This window comes from Podarcis liolepis (assembly GCF_965112155.1).
Source record: "Podarcis liolepis genome assembly, chromosome: W".
In the NCBI taxonomy this organism is placed as follows: domain Eukaryota; kingdom Metazoa; phylum Chordata; class Lepidosauria; order Squamata; family Lacertidae; genus Podarcis; species Podarcis liolepis.
In genome coordinates this window covers 18,273,684-18,292,316 of record NC_139568.1, presented here as the reverse complement: position 1 = coordinate 18,292,316, position 18,633 = coordinate 18,273,684, and the positions used below count along the sequence as shown (strand labels likewise).

Here is an 18,633-nt window from a genome sequence, read left to right as displayed (position 1 = left end):
ACTGGAAAAGGTACTACCTAAAATAATTAAGGAAGATCAATATGGATTTGTTAAGGGAAGATACATAGGCCATCCTATAAAAAATGTGTTAAACGTATTAACAAGCAGGGTAAAAGGAAAATTGGTGGTCTTAAAATTGGATGTGTATAAGGCCTTCGATATGATTAGACATAAGTTCTTATGGAATATTATGCGGGAGGTAGGATTAGGAGAGAACTTTGTGGAAGCAATCCAGGAATTGTATAGAGAAGGGAAGGCTGTGATCAGAGTGAATGAGGGGGTTTCAGATCAATTCAATATACAAAGAGGAGTTAAACAAGGATGTTCACTCTCACCACTACTATTTGTATTGGGTATGGAGTACTTGGCAGATAGAATACGAAACTCAGTAAGGATAAGAGGATATAAGAAAGGAAAGGAAGAAATCAAGTTAAACATGTATGCAGATGATATCCTATTATTATTTACAAACCCCTTAGAGGGTGTAAGAGAACTTATGATAATGCTGATGGACTTTAAAGAGGAGTTGGGATTGGGAGTAAATTTGGAGAAGTCTGAAATTTTATTTTGGGATGTAAATAAAGAGAAGAAGGAAATTGCAAAAATGACAAAGATGGATATCAATAGGGGGGGAATTAAATACTTGGGGGTAAATATTATTAAAAATATTGCTAGGATTCCAGATGTAAATTACAAAGAAGCATGGAGGAAGATCAAGAAGGATATAAAATCATGGAAAAATAAGAATTTATCTATTCTAGGTAGGATTAGAGCATTTAAAATGTTTCTGGTACCGAAATTGTTATATTTATTTCAAGTAATTACACTACTCATTAGGAAAATATGGTTCAAAACATGGAATAAGGTATTTAAAAATTGGATTTTTGGAAGTAAAAGAGTTAGAGCCCCAGACATGGTAAATTATTCATCTCAAGAAGAGATGGGATGGGGAATACCGAACTTAGAATTTTACTATGAAACATTCCACTTCAAAAATCTAATAGATATTGGATATAAGGATGGGATTAAATGGATAAGGCTGGAGAATGAAATAAATGAAGGAATAGGAAGAGAAGGGATATTTAATAGAGATATTAATACGGCTTTTAGGAAGACAATAGGACCAAGGAAAACTGCGTTAGGAATTTGGAAGAATTGGAATACGAAATGGATGCCAACATACTCAAGGTGGACGCCGTTAAAATATATGCAGGAGGGTCAAAGGGAACCGGGTTGGTGGAAGAAATTAGAAAATCAGGGATTTTATAAATTAAAAGATATGTTCAATGAAGAAGGGAATTTAATTACAAAAAAGTTTTTTTAGAAAAAATAGGAAAACAATATTGGCTGAAAGTGCAAGGACTTTGTGATTTAATAAAAAGGGAAAGAGCAGAGGAAACGATGAGGACAGAAATGAAAATAGATATGGTGCTGAACAAAAGACAAATAACAGAGAAAGGGATAGCAGGGATGTTATATAAACTGATGATAAGCGACAAAGAAAGAATGATAAAGATAATCCAGATTAAATGGGAGCAGGAAGGTATGATCCATCCAAACACGGCCCAAGAACTGATGAAGAATGTAAACAATATTAAAATAGAAAAGTATAAAGAATTAAGTACAGTGGTGCCCCGCAAGACGAAATTAATTCATTCCGCAATTTTTGTTGTCTAGCGAATTTTTCGTCTTGCGAATCACGAAATCCCATAGGAATGCATTGAAAATCAATTAATGCGTTCCTATGGTCAAAAAAAGTCCAAACAAAGCCAAATTTGGTACAACAACAGTTTATTAACTGCTCTTTAAAGTCACACATACTGTAAAGAGCAGTTCAAAAATTTAAGGGAAAATAAATTAACTTTATAAACAAAACATGTCTTTGTTTTTAGACAAAAAAAGTCGCGAGACGTTTTCGTCTTGCGAAGCAAGCCCATAGGGAAATTCGTCTTGCGAGGCAAATCGAAAACGGAAAAACCTTTCGTCTAGCGAGTTTTTAGTCTTGCGAGGCATTCGTCTTGCGAGGTACCACTGTAGAAATTTTTTATTAAAATGGTATAGAACTCTGGCACAAATGGCGTATATAGTGAAAGGGTTTAGTCCCAAATGCTGGCATTGTGGTCAGGAAAAAGGACTATATTCACACATGTGGTGGGAATGTAATCTGGTTAAGGAATATTGGCAAAAGATTATAAAGGTAATTTCTGGATTATTTCAAATAAACATAGAAGTTAATAGGGATTTGTTATTTTTGGGAATACTGGGAAATAAGAAAGTAAAAAGTAATAAGCAAGAGTTGTACAAGATTATGATTTTAGCTGGAATGGCAGTTATTGCTTTGGGATGGAAAGAAAAGGCCAAATGGAATATGGAAAAATTGAATGATTATGTTTTTGAATATGTACAATCAGAAATATTCGCACAGATAGTGGCAGAGGATAGATGGGAAAATAAATGCCAACGAATCACAAATAAATGGGCATTTTACAGGAAATGGATAGAAAGAGGGGAAGCCAACCCTAACATACAAGCTCGAATGAACAGACTGTGTACATGGATAAAGATATGAAGAAGGAAGGCCTGACTGGGGGCAGGGAGGGCTGGAGTGGGGAGGGAGGGGAAAGGGGAAAAAAAGTAAACCGGATGGTATTTTGAATTGATTTTGTTATGTAAGCCTTTTTCATAAAGCATATATATTAATGTTATGTAGTTATGCATTGTAGTATGAATGAATTTTGTTTTGTATTCTTTGTTTTATCAGAGTTATATATGCGTCTCTCCAGGTTTCAGGTCCCCTCTCCCCTCTCAGTATCTCCCCTCTGCCAAAGGTTGAATTAGCCATTCTTTAAAGGTTTTATAATATTTGGCAGATAATCCATCCGGTCCCGGGGCTTTGCCCAATTGCATCTGGTTTATTGCTATCTCAACCTCCTGTCTTGTAATCATGCCATTGAGTAGTGATCTTTTATCTCCGGGAATTTTCTGCACTTCATTTGTCCTAAGAAATTGCTCAATTTTATCTTTATCTTCTTTACCTTTTTTTATACAGCAGTTTAAAATATTTCTGAAAGCATTTTCTATTTCTATTTCTGAAAGGGTGGCGCTTGGGGGGGGGGAATTGTCATCGCGCCACTCCTTGGTGTGTGGAGTGCCTCAGGGTGCGATTCTCTCCCCGATGCTTTTTAACATCTTTATGCGCCCCCTCGCCCAGCTTGTCCGGAGTTTTGGGCTGGGTTGCCATCAGTATGCTGATGACACCCAACTCTATCTGTTGATGGATGGCCATGTTGGGAAACTGCCAGGGAGATAACGTCCATCATGGCCCCCAAGCCGGAGTTCGGAGTTTCCATCGGCCTCCCGTAGTCACGCAGATCCAACAGTTAGGGGCACAAAGCCTTAGAAATTCCTAGCCACATTCCAGGGCTTGGTGCACCCTCTTTCAGCAGAAAGCACAGTCAAAAGCTTGCACCGCAGAAGAGCAGAACAGCATAATTTACAGACTTTATTAGAACATGAACAGAACAAAAGAAAACACGTCCATTCTGTCAGCGTCTCTGAGCCGACTGGGAAAACGAAAGGAAAAACAGCAAGCATAAACATCCTGTGAATAGGACATGCGCAGACTCTGTTGCTTACAAAAGCCTGCTCCCTTTTAAGGTGGAACGGAAATATCCTAACATCCTCCCCCTTTCCGTGTAACCTGTTGTACCTGTGGTTCACCCAATTGCAACTTTTGTACATAAACCTTTAGTTGTTCTTTGTTAACAACCTTAGACAACAGATCAGCAGGAATTTCATTTCCTGCCATGTAGGACACCTGAATCAGTCCTTTCTGGATACACTCTCTTGCACGATGTAACTTAATCTGCAAGTACTTGGTTCTCTGCTTGCAACTCTCGGAGTTCAGCAAAGCCAAACACGATCTATTGTCTTGATACACTTGTACAGGACATTTCACAGACACCCTGATGTCCTTAAACAGTTGCATCAACCATTCACAATCCATGAGTGAAAATGACAGAGCATTGAGTTCTGCTTCACAGGAACTTATGCTCACTGTCGTCTGCTTCTTGCACAACCAGTCAAACAGGCAGTGGTTGTACATGTAGCATACTCCAGAAGTGCTTGTACCATCCGTGGTGTCACTTCCAAAACCTGCATCAGCAAAGATTTCAAGACCTCCAGTCTTCTGACTGGTGAACCTCAGTCTGTAGTGCATAGTCCCTTTCAAATAGCGGGCTATGCGCTTCAGAGCTTTCCAATCCTGAACCGTAGGATTGTTGGCATGTCTGCTAAGCAGATTACAGCTTACAGCTATGTCAGGTCTTGAACATCTGGCAATGAAATTCAGCTTGCCTAGAATGCATCTGTATAGCGTTGTGTCAGAAAACGCTTCAGCAGTACTGTCTACCTGGTAACCTGTCACCATCGGTGTGTCTGCTGGGTTTGCATCAACCAAATTCAACCTGGTTAACACATCAGCAATTTTCTGTGTTTGGTGTACCAGAAAATTACCTGCTTGGTCCTTCTCCACCTGCAGAGAAAGATAGTTGGATACCTCACCAAGATCCTTCATGTCAAAGTGCTCCTTCAGTTGAGCTAGGGTGCTTTGATAAAAAGCCTGATTCTTCCAAAACATCAGAAGATCATCAACAAAACATAAACAATACAGTTTGTTTTGCCCCTCCTCCTTGACAAACACACATGGATCAGCTTTGCCCTGGTGAAAACCTAGAGAAAGCAATGTCTCAGTGAGTTTTGTGTTCCAACACCTGGCACTCTGCTTAAGACCATATAAGGATTTCCGCAGTTTACAGACCATACCCTTCTGTATCTCCATCCCATCAGGTGGAAGCATGAACAGCTGTTCATTCAAAATCCCGTACAAAAAAGCTGTATTAATGTCATGATGGGAAACATGCAGTTTCTCCTCCGCAGCGATCTTGAGCATCAGCCGAATGCTCTCATATTTGACTGTGGGTGAGTAGGTCTCGTGGTAATCCTGTCCTGGTACCTGTGAAAAACCTCTGGCAACCAATCTGGCTTTGTGTCTGACTACCTTGCCATTCTGGTCTGTCTTGGCCTTGAAGACCCATTTGCTGCCAACCAGTCTCATTCCTGGGACTACCGGTACCAGTTCCCAAGTTTGGTTCCTGTTCAAGGAATCAACTTCAGCCTTCATGGCATTAAGCCAAGGCTCAGCATCTTTAGAGGTCAACTCCTGAACCTCTTTGAAGCTTGAAGGTTCCCACACCTTCTCTGAGCTACTAAGAACAGCAGTTGCTGTCTTAGCAAACTCATCAGCATACCTCTTTGGAGGTGTGCCTTTGGTCGCCCTTTCAGATCTGCGTACTAGACGCAAGTCTTCTGGACTCATCTCCTCTTTCTTAGGAGAAAAGTGACCAATGGTGAACAGTGGTTCTTCCAGTTCATTGTCAGACGCATCAGATGGTCTGACTGAGGCCTTTGCGCTCTGGTAGTCTGCTGTGTCATCACTGTCACTGACACCAGCAGCCGCGCCGCCCACTGAACTGGAATCCGAACTCTGATCATCATCATCATCATCCTCATCATCATCCTCATCATCAGCAGCAGCTTCCTCAGCTTTAGCTGCTTGCTTGACATCACCTTCATCCTCTTCTGGGTAACACTGGAAAATTCCCACATTTTCCCCCCACTTAGGATTGTACTCAACACTCCTTGTGAACTTAATGGACTTAGAGTCAGTCATCCATACCCTGTATGCACCTTTTTCGTACCCCATGAACAAACCATGTGCCCCACGCTTCCCAAGCTTGTTGGTTTGTTGTGTGCGTACCCACATGTCCGAACCAAATATTTTCATGTGTTTGGTGCTGGGTTTCTTGCCAAACATCTTCTCATAGGGGGTACAACCAATAGGTGATGACAATCTGCGATTATGGGAGTAAACCAAATTCCCCAGAGCCTCCCCCCAAAACTTATCAGGGAGATTGGCATCATGCAACAAGGTCTTGATTCCTTGCAGCAATGTCTGATTTGCTCTCTCCGCAAGCCCATTCATCCATGGCGATCTGGGCGTTGACATGTCATGCTGGATTCCCTTCTCAGTCAGGAAAGCTTCAAACTGCTGAGAAGTAAACTCCCCGCCCCGATCAGTAAAAAAACAAGAAATACGTTTACCGTGCACATTCTCCAACCAAGTACAGAATGCCTTAAACTTTGGAAACGCTTGCGATTTCTGTTCGAGCAAAAACACATGAATGTACCTCGAAAAAGAATCAATCAGAATCATGAAGTACCTTGCTCCTCCTATAGAGGGCGCAAGTGGACCAACCAGGTCCGCATGCACTAGCTGGTAGGGTTTGGAAGCCTGCCTGCTAGACTCCTTGCCTTTTGGAGCAACCTTCACCTTGTTCTCTGCACAAGATACACATTTCATGTGAAATTTACAAGGTTTGATGTTCAAACCTTCAACCACCTCTGGCATCTTGACCAGTGCCTTCCAAGAGAGGTGACAAAACCTTCGATGTGCATCGTGAATGCAACCTGCATGAAGAACTTTGTTAGTTTGTGCAACACAACAAGAATCAGCCTTAGATACAACAGCAGTGTCATCATAAGTTATATGGAATAAACCGTCCATAAATTTTGCATGCAAATAGTCCTCTTTGCCTTTACTGATGACACAGACGCTCCTCTTGAAGGAAATCTGAAAACCACGCCCAGTAAGCTGTGGGACGCTCAGCAAGTTGCTTGCAGCGCCTGGAACATATAGTACACCGCTGATGGTTGTGTGCAAACTTGCAAGTTTCACAGTCCCTTCTCCAGCAATTTGCAACGTCCTTCCATCAGCCAGGTGGATCTCACCTTCTTGGGGCTTGAAGGAGATAAAGAGATGCCTGTCCTTGGAAACGTGGCGGGTGGCACCTGAATCCACAATAAACCTGCCTTTGGCTGTTGGAGCAGTCTTTACAGCAAGCAAACCCTTGTTTTCCTGCGGCGTGGGCTTTTGCAGCTTGCCCCCCTGCTGCTCCTGGCCAGCAGACGTGCCTTTAGCCTTTGGTGAAGCTGTGCCAGCAAGCAAAACCTTGCTTTCCACTGGCGTGGGCTTTTGCAGCTTGCCCCCCTGCTTCTGGTCAGCAGACGTTCCTTTAGCCTTTGGTGAAGCTGTGCCAGCAAACAACGCTTTGTTTTTCCCTTGCGCGGGCTCTTCACCCTCCCTCTGCTCCTGGCCATCTGTAGGCATCTGTTTACCTTTGCCTTTCCGGCCTCTGCAAAGGCGATGGCCTTGGTTCTCACGAGAACCAGAGCTCTCAGCTGCCGACTCCTTGGCTCCCCCTGGAGGCTGGAATGCTGCCTGGGATGACGTGACGGTCAGCTCCCCCTGCAGCTTGCAACCGGTGCCCTCAGCATCCCTGCACTCATTCGCATTCTGGGAAACAGCTAGGACCTCCGATGCAGTCAAACTCTGGGCTGGGATTATTGGCTTGTGAGCTTTTTTTAAAGCAGACCACATTCCACGTGCAGTGGTGTTGCCAGCCAGCGTCTTAATTTCCTCAAGAGATACGGATAGGACTATTACGTCAATCGCTTTCGAATCATGCGATTTCCATCTCTCTGTCAGAGGAACTGGGGGGGCTTCAGAAACAACATGCCAGACCCCAAACTGACGCAGCAAAGATTCACACCATTTTGCCCAAGTTTCATAATTCTGCCCATCCAACTTAGGACACTGAGTATCCTCTGAGGTCTGTAAGAGATCCATCTCAGCTTTTTACTTGAGCCGTGAGCCCTATGCCTTCAAAGACTCCTTATCTTGGCAGCTCATTAATCACGAACTCTTTGGCTCGGCTCCCAGGCCAATTAATCTGCCGGAGATCAAAGACTCCTTGCGAGGTAAAACAGAAAAGCCAAAAACCTCCCTTTTTTTCTTTCGCTTTTCCCACCATACCTCTTAAACGCAGTCTGTTGCAGCTTTACTCTCCTGTAGGTGCCGTGAATCTGGGCCCGAAACCTTGTTGTTGGGAAACTGCCAGGGAGATAACGTCCATCATGGCCCCCAAGCCGGAGTTCGGAGTTTCCATCGGCCTCCCGTAGTCACGCAGATCCAACAGTTAGGGGCACAAAGCCTTAGAAATTCCTAGCCACATTCCAGGGCTTGGTGCACCCTCTTTCAGCAGAAAGCACAGTCAAAAGCTTGCACCGCAGAAGAGCAGAAGAGCATAATTTACAGACTTTATTAGAACATGAACAGAACAAAAGAAAAAACGTCCATTCTGTCAGCGTCTCTGAGCCGACTGGGAAAACGAAAGGAAAAACAGCAAGCATAAACATCCTGTGAATAGGACATGCGCAGACTCTGTTGCTTACAAAAGCCTGCTCCCTTTTAAGGTGGAACGGAAATATCCTAACAGGCCATCCTGACTCGGCCCCAGACACACTGACCAGATGTCTGGAAGCTGTGGCTGGATGGTTACGTGGGAGCCGGTTGAAGTTAAATCCTTCGAAGACAGAGGTCCTCTGGCTGGGGCGGGACGATATGGGATTGAGGGGGCAACTCCCATCTCTTGCGGGGGTGCAATTAGTGCCAGCACCGTCCGTTAAGAGTTTGGGTGTAATCTTCGATACCTCCCTTTCTATGGAGGCGCAGATTACAGCTATAACAAAGGCGGCATTTTTTCATCTCCGCCAAGCTAAGCAGTTGGCCCCTTATCTCTCTCGCCCTGACCTAGCCACTGTGATCCATGCGACGGTCACCTCCAGACTGGATTATTGTAACTCGCTCTACGTGGGGCTGCCCTTGAGACTGACCCAGAAACTCCAGCGGGTGCAGAATGCCGCGGCGAGACTCCTTATGGGGTCTTCGCTGCGAGATCACATTCATCCGGTACTATACCAGCTGCACTGGCTCCCGGTGGAGTACAGGATCAGGTTTAAGGTGCTGGTTTTAACCTTTAAAGCCCTATACGGCCTAGGACCCTCGTACCTACGGGACCGCCTCTCCTGGTATGCCCCACAGAGAAACCTACGGTCTGCAAATAATAACATCCTCAAGGTCCCAGGCCTCAGAGAGGTTAGGCTGGCCTCAACTAGAGCCAGGGCCTTCTCGGCTGCGGCTCCAATCTGGTGGAATGCTCTGTCACAAGAGACTAGGGCCCTGCGGGACTTGACATCTTTCCGCAGGGCCTGCAAGATAGAGTTGTTCCGCCAGGCCTTTGATCAGGGCGCAGCCTGACTCCCTCCTCTGGCAACCTGCACAGAACTTTGCTTAATTGGTTGCCATCAATTTGATTTAATTAATTTTTATAATGAAATATTTTTAGATTGTGTGATTATTTGATTGTTTGATTATTTGATTGTTGTTAGCCGCCCTGAGCCCGGCTTCGGCTGGGGAGGGCGGGATATAAATAAAATTTATTATTATTATTATTATTATTATCCCCAGGGTTTTCCACAGATTTTCCCTCCGATACAATATTTGTGAGCATATTTTGTTTCTGTCTCTTTTTTAATTGCCAAGCCAGCAATTTTCCACATTTATTTGCAGATTCAAATTTTCTCTGTTTCATTAATTTTATTTTCCATTCTATTTCTTGATTTATGAATTGAGAAAAAGCTTTAATTTCTTTTGTATCTGTTGGCTTTTTGGCTTTGATCTTAAACTTTTTTCTTTCTCTTTGATTTGAGATAGGATTGTTTCCTTTTTTCCTTTTGTATCTTTTTCTTTATGGCATTCTGTTGTATGAAGAATCCTCTCATAACAGCTTTACTAGCGTCCCAAATGACTCTTGTTTCTACCTCTGTTTTATATTTAATTCAAAATAGTCTTTTAGAGTCATTTGGGCCTTTCCCACCACCTGTTCATTCCTCAACAACCCATCATTCATCCTCCATCTGAAGGAACCCTGCAGATACAATTTCATTTCCAATAACACTGCATTATGATCAGAGCATCTTCTAGGACATATTTGAATTTTTGTTGCCCTTGGAGCTAAATTCCTGGTAATCCATAGGTAATCATTTCGTGAAAATGTTTGGAACGAATTTGAGAAAAAAGTATAGTCTTTCTCTGTAGGATTTTGTAGCCTCTATATATCTGACAGATCATATTTGTCTACCATATCAAAAAACAATTTTGGGAGTCTGCCTGCATTTTGAACTTTTTGCTCTTGTGATTTATCCATAAGTGTGGAGACTACTCCATTCAAATCTCCCATTAATATTATTTTGTAATCCAGGTATTCATTGAGCTTTAAATCCAAGTTTCTAAAAAAACCCTCTTTTCCATCATTTGGTGCATAAATTCCCAATAAAATATATTTATCGCTTTGTGCTGTAATTTCCACGGCAATGTATCTCTATTCCTCATCATTAAACAACAACATGGGGTTCCATTTTTCTTTAACATAAAAAAACCACTCCTCTTTTTTTTACCTTATCTGATGAAATAAATTCCTGTCCAAGTTTTTTTTCCTGTAAAATTTTTCTATGCAGTCTAGTAACGTGTTACTTGTAAGCAAATTATATCCAAATTGTGTCTCGCCAAATTATGAAAAACTTGGCCTCTTTTTTCCAGAGAATTTAAACCACTGACATTCCAGGAGTAAATTTTTAAAGACATCTCAATTTTTTAGGGGCCTTCAGCCCCAGCACCCAAAGGAGGAGAACTTTCCCAGCAGAGTTCTTTTGCGTTTTTCTCTAGAAATCTCTCTTTCCCTCCCACAGTTCTGATTTTTTGTTTCCTCCCTTGAAATTTAAAGGAGAGACCCTCTGGGAATTCCCACCTGAAGAAAATATTTTTCTGCCTTAGGGCAGTTGCCAAATCTGTGTAGTTATTTCTCAGGGATAAAAAATGTCTTGGGACTTCCTTAAACAAAATCACAGCTTTTCCATCTATCTTTAAACTTTTTTTTATAATGGTGTCCTAATATAGTGTCTCTTTGATCTTTTGTTTTGAAAATCACCATGCAGTCATGTGTGATTTTAGAGTCCTTTTTAGGGCCAAATCTGTATGCTTTATCAATCCACAAGTTTAATTCTTCTTTTGAAATTTCCCAGTAAGTTGAAAATTCTTGAATAAGCCAACCCCTCAGATTGTCCTGCTCCTTCTGGACTACCCCTCTCAATCTCAAATGATTCTCCCTCTCCTTCATTTGAAGAAACACAATTGAATTTTGCGCTTCCTGCTGTACTGTTTCTAAGTCTCGGACCCTTACAGTTTCCAACTGTGTAATTCTTGCCTCATGTGTAGTTATATCTGATTTCACTGTCTTCAGGTCCTGCTTCAGTTCAACAAAATCATTCCTCAAATCTTGAATAGTTTTTTGATTCCCTCTTACTTCTGTTTTAATTTTCTGAAGAAGTTGCATTACAGAATCTTCAAATGTTGGTGTTCTAGAGTCTCTTCTTGGCTTAAGTTTTGCTTTCTCTGGTCTCTCTGACTTCTCTGTCTTGTCTCCTTTGTCCCCCCACCCATCCATACTTTCTTTCTCCCCCCCCCCGGTCAGCTACAGTCACAAGGGGGAGATAGTGAAGTAAACAGGCTAGGTTCCCAGCTTTCAAAAGTCCCCACTCCAAAATAAGAGTATTTCCTTTCCACAGTCTTTTAATCTGTGCAAGTCTTTTTATTTTTACTCCTCTAACCAAGTCCCCAAAAATTTATTTTCAGCCTTTAACTTAGTAACCAGAGGGTAGAGATACCGTTCCAAATATTTTTAGAGTTCTGGCAGCTGTAGTTACTTTGTATTCCCCAAAGCGGAAAACGAAAGTTGAAAGTATCCGATTCCTTTATTACGTCACAATGGAGTTTAGCCTTCCCTCACCCAGGAGGTCTGCTCCCACAAAGAAGATATAGCAGTTCAAACAGTTCCCAAATTCTTCTGCAGGGAAATTAATTTTAGTCCTTCCCCCCCTTCCCCCTGCTAGAAAGGGGTGATTAGTACACTTGAAAGTTTTCTCAAAGAATAAAGTTAAAGTTGCGGCTTTTGGTAACGTTAGCTGCTTTCACTTTTACTTCAGCGGAAGGGATCGACCTCTGTTTTTAAATCCCTTTCCTTCCCAATTTGTAATTCCAGTTTTGATCGCTTTACTCACGGTTTTCAGAAGATTTAAATCTAATTTATTCTTTGCAGGAATTGGCCGCTCACGATCGCCGGACTCAGAGCTTGACGCTTTGAAGGAAGCGAATTGATTCCCCAGTGCCACCGTCTCCAACCCTGCTCACACTCAGCGCTCTTTTTAGAGCTTACCGGGGAGCAGGGGAGTCGTTCCAGGCACCCGCAAGAACTCCAGGTCCTCAGAACGCTCGATCTGAGGGTTTTTCGGTGTGCCGCTGCGCTCTAGCGGCTCTCCCCTGTCTACAAAGTGCCGGTGCCCTTTCCACGAAAGGACTCCTGTCCGCCATAATCGGGCGAGCGAACCGGCAGTCCCTGAAGTACGGTTCCTCATGGATCCTCACGCCTTTTGCATTGGACCACCCCTAACTCACCGTCAAATCACACAAGTCCAGGGGCACAGCCTGCACCTTAAAAAATTCGGATCCACGGCTTTCTGGCCATGCCATGGCCCAAAACTATGGTTCTGAAGGATGGATCCTCATAAATCCTCTCACTTTTTGCATTGGGCCATCCCTAACTCACCGTGAAATCATATATCATGTCCATGGGCACAGCCTGCACCTCAAAAAACTCAGATCCACGGCTTCCTGGTCATACCATGGCCCAAAAACGTGTCCTCAAAGCATGGATCCTCATAGAACCTCATGCTTTTTGCATTGGGCCACCCCTAACTCACTGTCAAATCACACATCAAGTCCAGGGGCACAGCCTGCACCTCAAAAAACTAGGATCCACGGCTTCCTGAACATACCATGTGTCAGGGAACTGCCATCGGCTCAGGGGGGAGAGGGGAAAAGCCGGATGGATTACAGAGAGCCACCAAAGAACGTGGGAAGCAGCTCCTACTCAGCGGAGGAGAGTAACCACACCTCCAGTGGAGAGGAGCTTCAGGGCTCGGAGTAGGCGAGGCGGTGCCAGGACACCTTGCCTGGGCAAAGCGGGGAGGAGAGAGGTCCTCCGTTACCCACACCCTCCTTGCGCAGTAAGCTTTCGCACCGAGAGGGGAGGCGCAGACTGGGTGTCAAGAAACTACTTTGCTGGGGAAGGTTTAAGGACTGCCCACTCACGGATTCTGCCAGTGAATGAGCCAGCCACGGGATAGTGGGCTCTGGACAGAGAAAGTTTATTTTGGAGACTTCCGGTCGATCGCGAAAGCGGGTGCAAGCGAGATTCATCTCTTTGGAGAGAATCTGGCTTTCCAAAGGGAATGGGGGAATTGCTAGGGCGCTGCATCCCCCCAAAATACTCTTGGAGGGAGATCCAGGAGTCAGGATCCCGGCAGAGTGGTTTTTGCGGTCTCTCCGTCGTCAGGTAACCTCCTTTGAGGTGAAGAGAACGGCGAGATTGAGACACTGGCACCGCGGGGACGCCATTGTCTGCCCTCGGAAAGCGCAGCCCCAGGCTTGCAAGCTGCAGCGATTGATTCTCAAACACTAAGAAACCCGAATTTAATTGGATTATCAGGGATAAGAGGATTTGTGTGATTCGGGAGCAGCGAGGTTCAAAAGGAGGCCAGCCTCGTCTGGAGTCTAATTCATATGCAAAGACTACCCACAGAGCGGAAGGAACAGTGAGTTACCTCAAACGGAGTTTTTATATATATATATTTATTTACAAAAGACACTTACCTAATTAAAGAACGTGGATTGGAGTTTGGAAGGGGTAAAACCTGGAGTAAGAACGTTTTATTTGTCTTTTTGGTGGGCCTCTGAGATCGCAGGCAGAGGAAACTTCCAAGTAAATTTTTACTTTCGATTTTAAAAGAACTGCGTAGTAAATTTTTATGAAGCCCTCCTTTGATTTTTTGGGTTCTTTTTCTGTTTTGTGCCAAAGCAGTGGTATGAAGAAGTGAAGAAATTAAAATTAAAATAGTCTGAACTGTTATTTTTCTTAAGTTGGTTAACTTAAATTGGAAAATAAGGAGCAGAGGGAAGATATTTACTCACCCCCTCCCCCTGCTTCTGGCTTTTGAAGACACTGAAAAGAACAGAGAATCACCATTCTCTTCCTTTCTTTTTCGTCTTTCTTCTTGGGTTACCTCTTCTTTTTGAGATGCTAAATTTCTTTTTGGGACATTAGATCATTTTTATAAGATAAAAATTCTTTGTTCCCTCTCCATCTCTGCTGATCCCTCATTTTTTATAACTGCTTTGTTTTGGTTTAGCTTGAGCTTAGCGGCTCTTAGAGATCTGTATCTCTCTCTCTCTCTCTCTCTCTCTCCCTCTGTTAACCCTTTCCTTACCCAGTTAACCCTTCCCTCACCCTATGTTGTGTATACTTAAATATAATCTCTAAGATATTTTTGTGTCATCTGCTTTACTTTCTGAGTTGGTTTTGTTATCCTGAGTCTCTAGTTGTTTACTCTATCACTTTCTTAATCTTTTATTACTTTTGGTATTATTTTATTCCCCTTTCTCCACTTGATGGATTATAATCGTACTGGCTGGATTAGCCAAACAAGTGGCAAGAAAAATTAACCCTTCATTTCTTTGGATGTTATAAATTTCGATTGTGGATTAGCCAAGCAAGTGGCAAGAAAATTAAACTTCTTTTTTTAAAAAAAAATTTTGACGCTATAACTCAGATTGAGAATTATTAAGAAATGTCCCATTCACAGAAAAAAGGTGGTGAAGGGGCAACACCTGGAGAAAGAAGAGGAGCAAAACAAGAGACAGAACCGAAAGGAGATCTTGTAAAGATGCTTACAGAGATAAAGAAAGACATTAAGCAAAGTGAGAAAAACCTAGAGACAAGGTTGGAACAGATGGACAAAAAAATTGATATGACAGTTAATGAATTGAAAGGACAAATGAAGGAGATGACAAAAAGAACACAGAGTTTAGAAGAGGGATTGAAAAGAACAAAATTAGAGATGAGGGAGGTTAAGAGGGAGGAGGAGAAGATGAGAGCTGAAGTTTCAGAAATTAGTAAGAAGCAAGAAGATATTTGGGAAGCGATTGCCATGAATGACCTGAGGCAGAGAGAGCAGAATTTGAGGTTGAGATCAGTGCCTGAGGTACAAGGAAAGAATTTAAGGGAGAAATTGACATTAGAAATTGCACAATGGTTAGGTATGGAAGTGGAAGAGGTGAGGAAAACAATTCAAAATGTATTTTGGATTAAGACAAGATTGGCCAAAGCAAAGAAATTTCCAGGCGATTGTCTAATTATTTTCAAAGATACAGAAATAAAGAATTTGATACTACAGAAAGACAGAGAAAAAAGATTGATAATCGATGGAAATTTCATAATTATCTTTAGGGACGTTCCACTTCGCTTGTTGAAAAAATGAGATCCTTACAAGCCATTGACACAAATTTTGAGGAAAAATCAAATTGAATTTAAATGGGAATTTCCAGAGGGGATCTCCTTTTTTTACAAAGGGAAAAAGTTTAAGCTCACAAACCCAGATGAAACACAGAAGTTCATGAGAAGATACAAGGAACTGGGAAGAGAAGAAGAAGCAGCCGGAGCTGGAGCGGGGGTAGGATTTGCGATTCCAGCGGGAGCGGAGGGAGGGGAGAGGGATCGGAAGGAGGAATTAGGAGACGGAGAAGAAGAGGAACAGGAAGAGGAAGAAGAGGAGGAACAGGAAAAAGAAGAAGTAGAAGAACAGGTTTAAGACCTTAATTTATTGGACTCACAAAGAAAGAACACAAGATGGCGCTGAAACTATGGACTTGGAATATTAATGGGAGTAACGATAAAAAAACGCAATAAAATTGAACAGTATTTGAAGAGGAAGAATTTGGATATTATTTGTTTACAAGAGACTCATGTGGCGAGAAGACATAGAAAGGTATTAATTAATAAGAAGTTAGGAAACAAATTTATTTCATCAGACAACAAGAGGAGAGGGGTGGTGTTGTACATAAAAAACAAATTGGAAGCTCAACAGATTTTTAAAGATGAAGAAGGTAGGGTTATGGCAGTTCAAGTCAAATGGCAAGGCGAAAAACTGATAGTAGTCGGGATTTATGCACCTAATGGAAATAAAACTGATTTCTACAAAGAATTGAAAAGTTATTGGAATTCATGGATCAGAAAATCATAATAATGGGGGATATGAACGGAGTGGTGTCAATGGAAATGGATAGACTAAGAGCAAGTGGGAAAGTTAAAGAAGGGAAATTACCTAAAACTTTTTTTTTTCGATGATTGAGAACTGTAACCTGATAGATATTTGGAGATTAAGACACCCATTAGAAAAACAATTCACTTACCACTCAGAAGCAAATCAGTCAATGTCAAGAATCGATCAGGTTTGGGTTTCTAGTGAACTAACACCAAGAATTTCCAAAATTGAAATACAGCCAAAGGTATTGTCGGATCATAATGCAATAAAGTGTGTTATAAAAGGAATAGAATAAAAATCATTTCGATGGAGAATAAATGAGAGTCTTCTGGACGATCAGAAAATAATAGAAAAAGCACGTAAGAACTTAACGGATTATTTTGTGAATAACTGTAATAAAGGTACGAAAACTAACACGGTATGGGATGCCAGCAAAGCGGTGATGCGGGGATTCTTTATTCAGCAAAATACGATCAAAAACAAATTTAGAGAAAAGGGGAGGAAAGAAATTTTAAAACAAATAATGGAAAATGAGAAGAGTTTAATCGAAAAACCAAACAATTTGAAAACAAAGCAAAATATTAAAATATTACAAACACAATTTGCAATGATAATAAATAAAGAAGTAGAATGGAACATGAGACAGAATGAGACAGAAAAATTTTGAGTTTGCAAAAAAATCTGGAAAATGGTTGGCATGGCAAATTAAGAAAAGAAAGGAACAGAATACAATCAATAAAATTAGAGTAGTTGGAAAGGAAATAGATAATCCGAAAGAAATAAGGAAAGGATTTGAAGACTTTTATAGACATTTATATAAAAGAACTGAGATAAGTGATATTAAAAAAATAGAAGAATTCCTGAGGAGAAAAGAGGTGCAAAAAATCCCGACTGATAAAAAAGAGAGACTGAACGACCCAATTGAAGTAGAGGAAATCAATGAAGCTATAAAAGAATTGAAAAGTGGGAAGACACCGGGGCCGGATGGATTTACTGCAAGATATTATAAGGAAATGAAACACATCCTACTTGTGCCAATGAAAGAAGTTATGAACAATATATTAAAGAAAGGAGAATTACCTGAAACATGGAAAGAAGCATATATTACATTTATTCCGAAGCAAGATTCTGATTTAATGCAAGTAAAAAATTATCGGCCAATTTCGCTGTTGAATAATGATTCTAAATTATTTGCAAGCATATTAGCAAGCAGGTTAAAAAAAATATTGAAAGAAATTATACATAAAGATCAGGTGGGTTTTCTTCCTGGCAGACAGATGAAAGATAACATAAGGAATATAGTTAATATAATTGAATATCTGACAACCAGGAATGAAAAACAAGCAATGTTAATTTTTGTGGATGCGGAAAAGGCCTTTGACATTCTTTCACGTTATAGCACATTTCTAGAGACTGGTGTTTCTAAAGGAACTTTTATTAGTGCCCAATGCCAATCGGTTTGCATTAAGTTTATGAATAAAAATAATTCAGCACACGCGGTTTTAAGCGCCCAGCCACCACCACCCCCGCCTGCCTGCAAAAGAGCCACGTGTACCGTCGTCACGTGTGACGTACACAGGGCCGAATTCTCCCAGGGAGAGGGGATTTTGCGCCGCGTGGCAAGCGGATCCCCCCTTGGGTAGCCCAGTTCCCCGCACAGCCGTCGGAACGCCCTGACGCGCGCACAGACTTCGGGAAGGCGAAGGGACGCAGCGCGCGTGTGAATGGCGGCGGGCTTGGGGTGCCTTTCTTTCTTGCTCCCTCGAGGAACTGCTCCCACAGCACAGGGTTACAGCCCAGGACTTTTGGGGCAGAGACATACTGGCATCCTGCGCTCCTGTGGCGCAAAAGACCCCATGGGAAAGGCCTTGGGAAGACCGAGGGGGCGCCAGTTTGGGTCCACATGCCCCACCGCCCCGCACCCACCCAGCAACTCCGAATTCTCTCCTTTCGGATCCTGCGGCGCCTGACTGCGGCAAACGTTCCCACCTTGCCGGCGGCTGGTCCTCTCTAAAGCGAGCGCACCTACACTGCAACCTAGAAACCGCCGCCAGTGGTCATCCCTCCACGCCGCCCCCCCCAAGCATCCAGAATGGGGAGCCAGGAGGGATGGAGAGGCGTGCCGTGCGCCTCCGCAGTGAGGGCGCATAGATGGCGAGAGGCCTGCAACGTTCCTGGTCTGCGCTCGCCGCCGCGACGCCGGCGCGCATCCTCTGGCCCCCAGCCCAGCCTGGCTCCATTTTGATCCGATGTAAGCCTCGGCATGTAAGCCTCGGCAGCCCGCCGCCACCCCCCACCCCCGCTCACTAACGGCGCAAGCACATCATCTAGCAGTCGCCTCGGGTGCCTAAAGAGGGCAGCCAAGCTCTCGCTTTTCTTCGCGCGAACTGGGGCTAGGGGTTTAGAATACGGATGGGCGTTAGGGAGAGGGGTTAGGGGTTTGGGATAGGGGTTAGGCAG

The 18,633-nt window shown here is 42.8% G+C and overlaps 1 protein-coding gene across 1 annotated transcript in view; it reads right to left on the bottom strand.

Annotated features, from left to right (window-relative positions):
* LOC310697827 (rab9 effector protein with kelch motifs-like) overlaps positions 1-18,633 on the bottom strand; it is a gene marked incomplete at both ends in the record, with an annotated part of 100,454 nt that overhangs the window by 29,966 nt on the left and 51,855 nt on the right. The gene's annotated exons all lie outside the window — the stretch shown is intronic.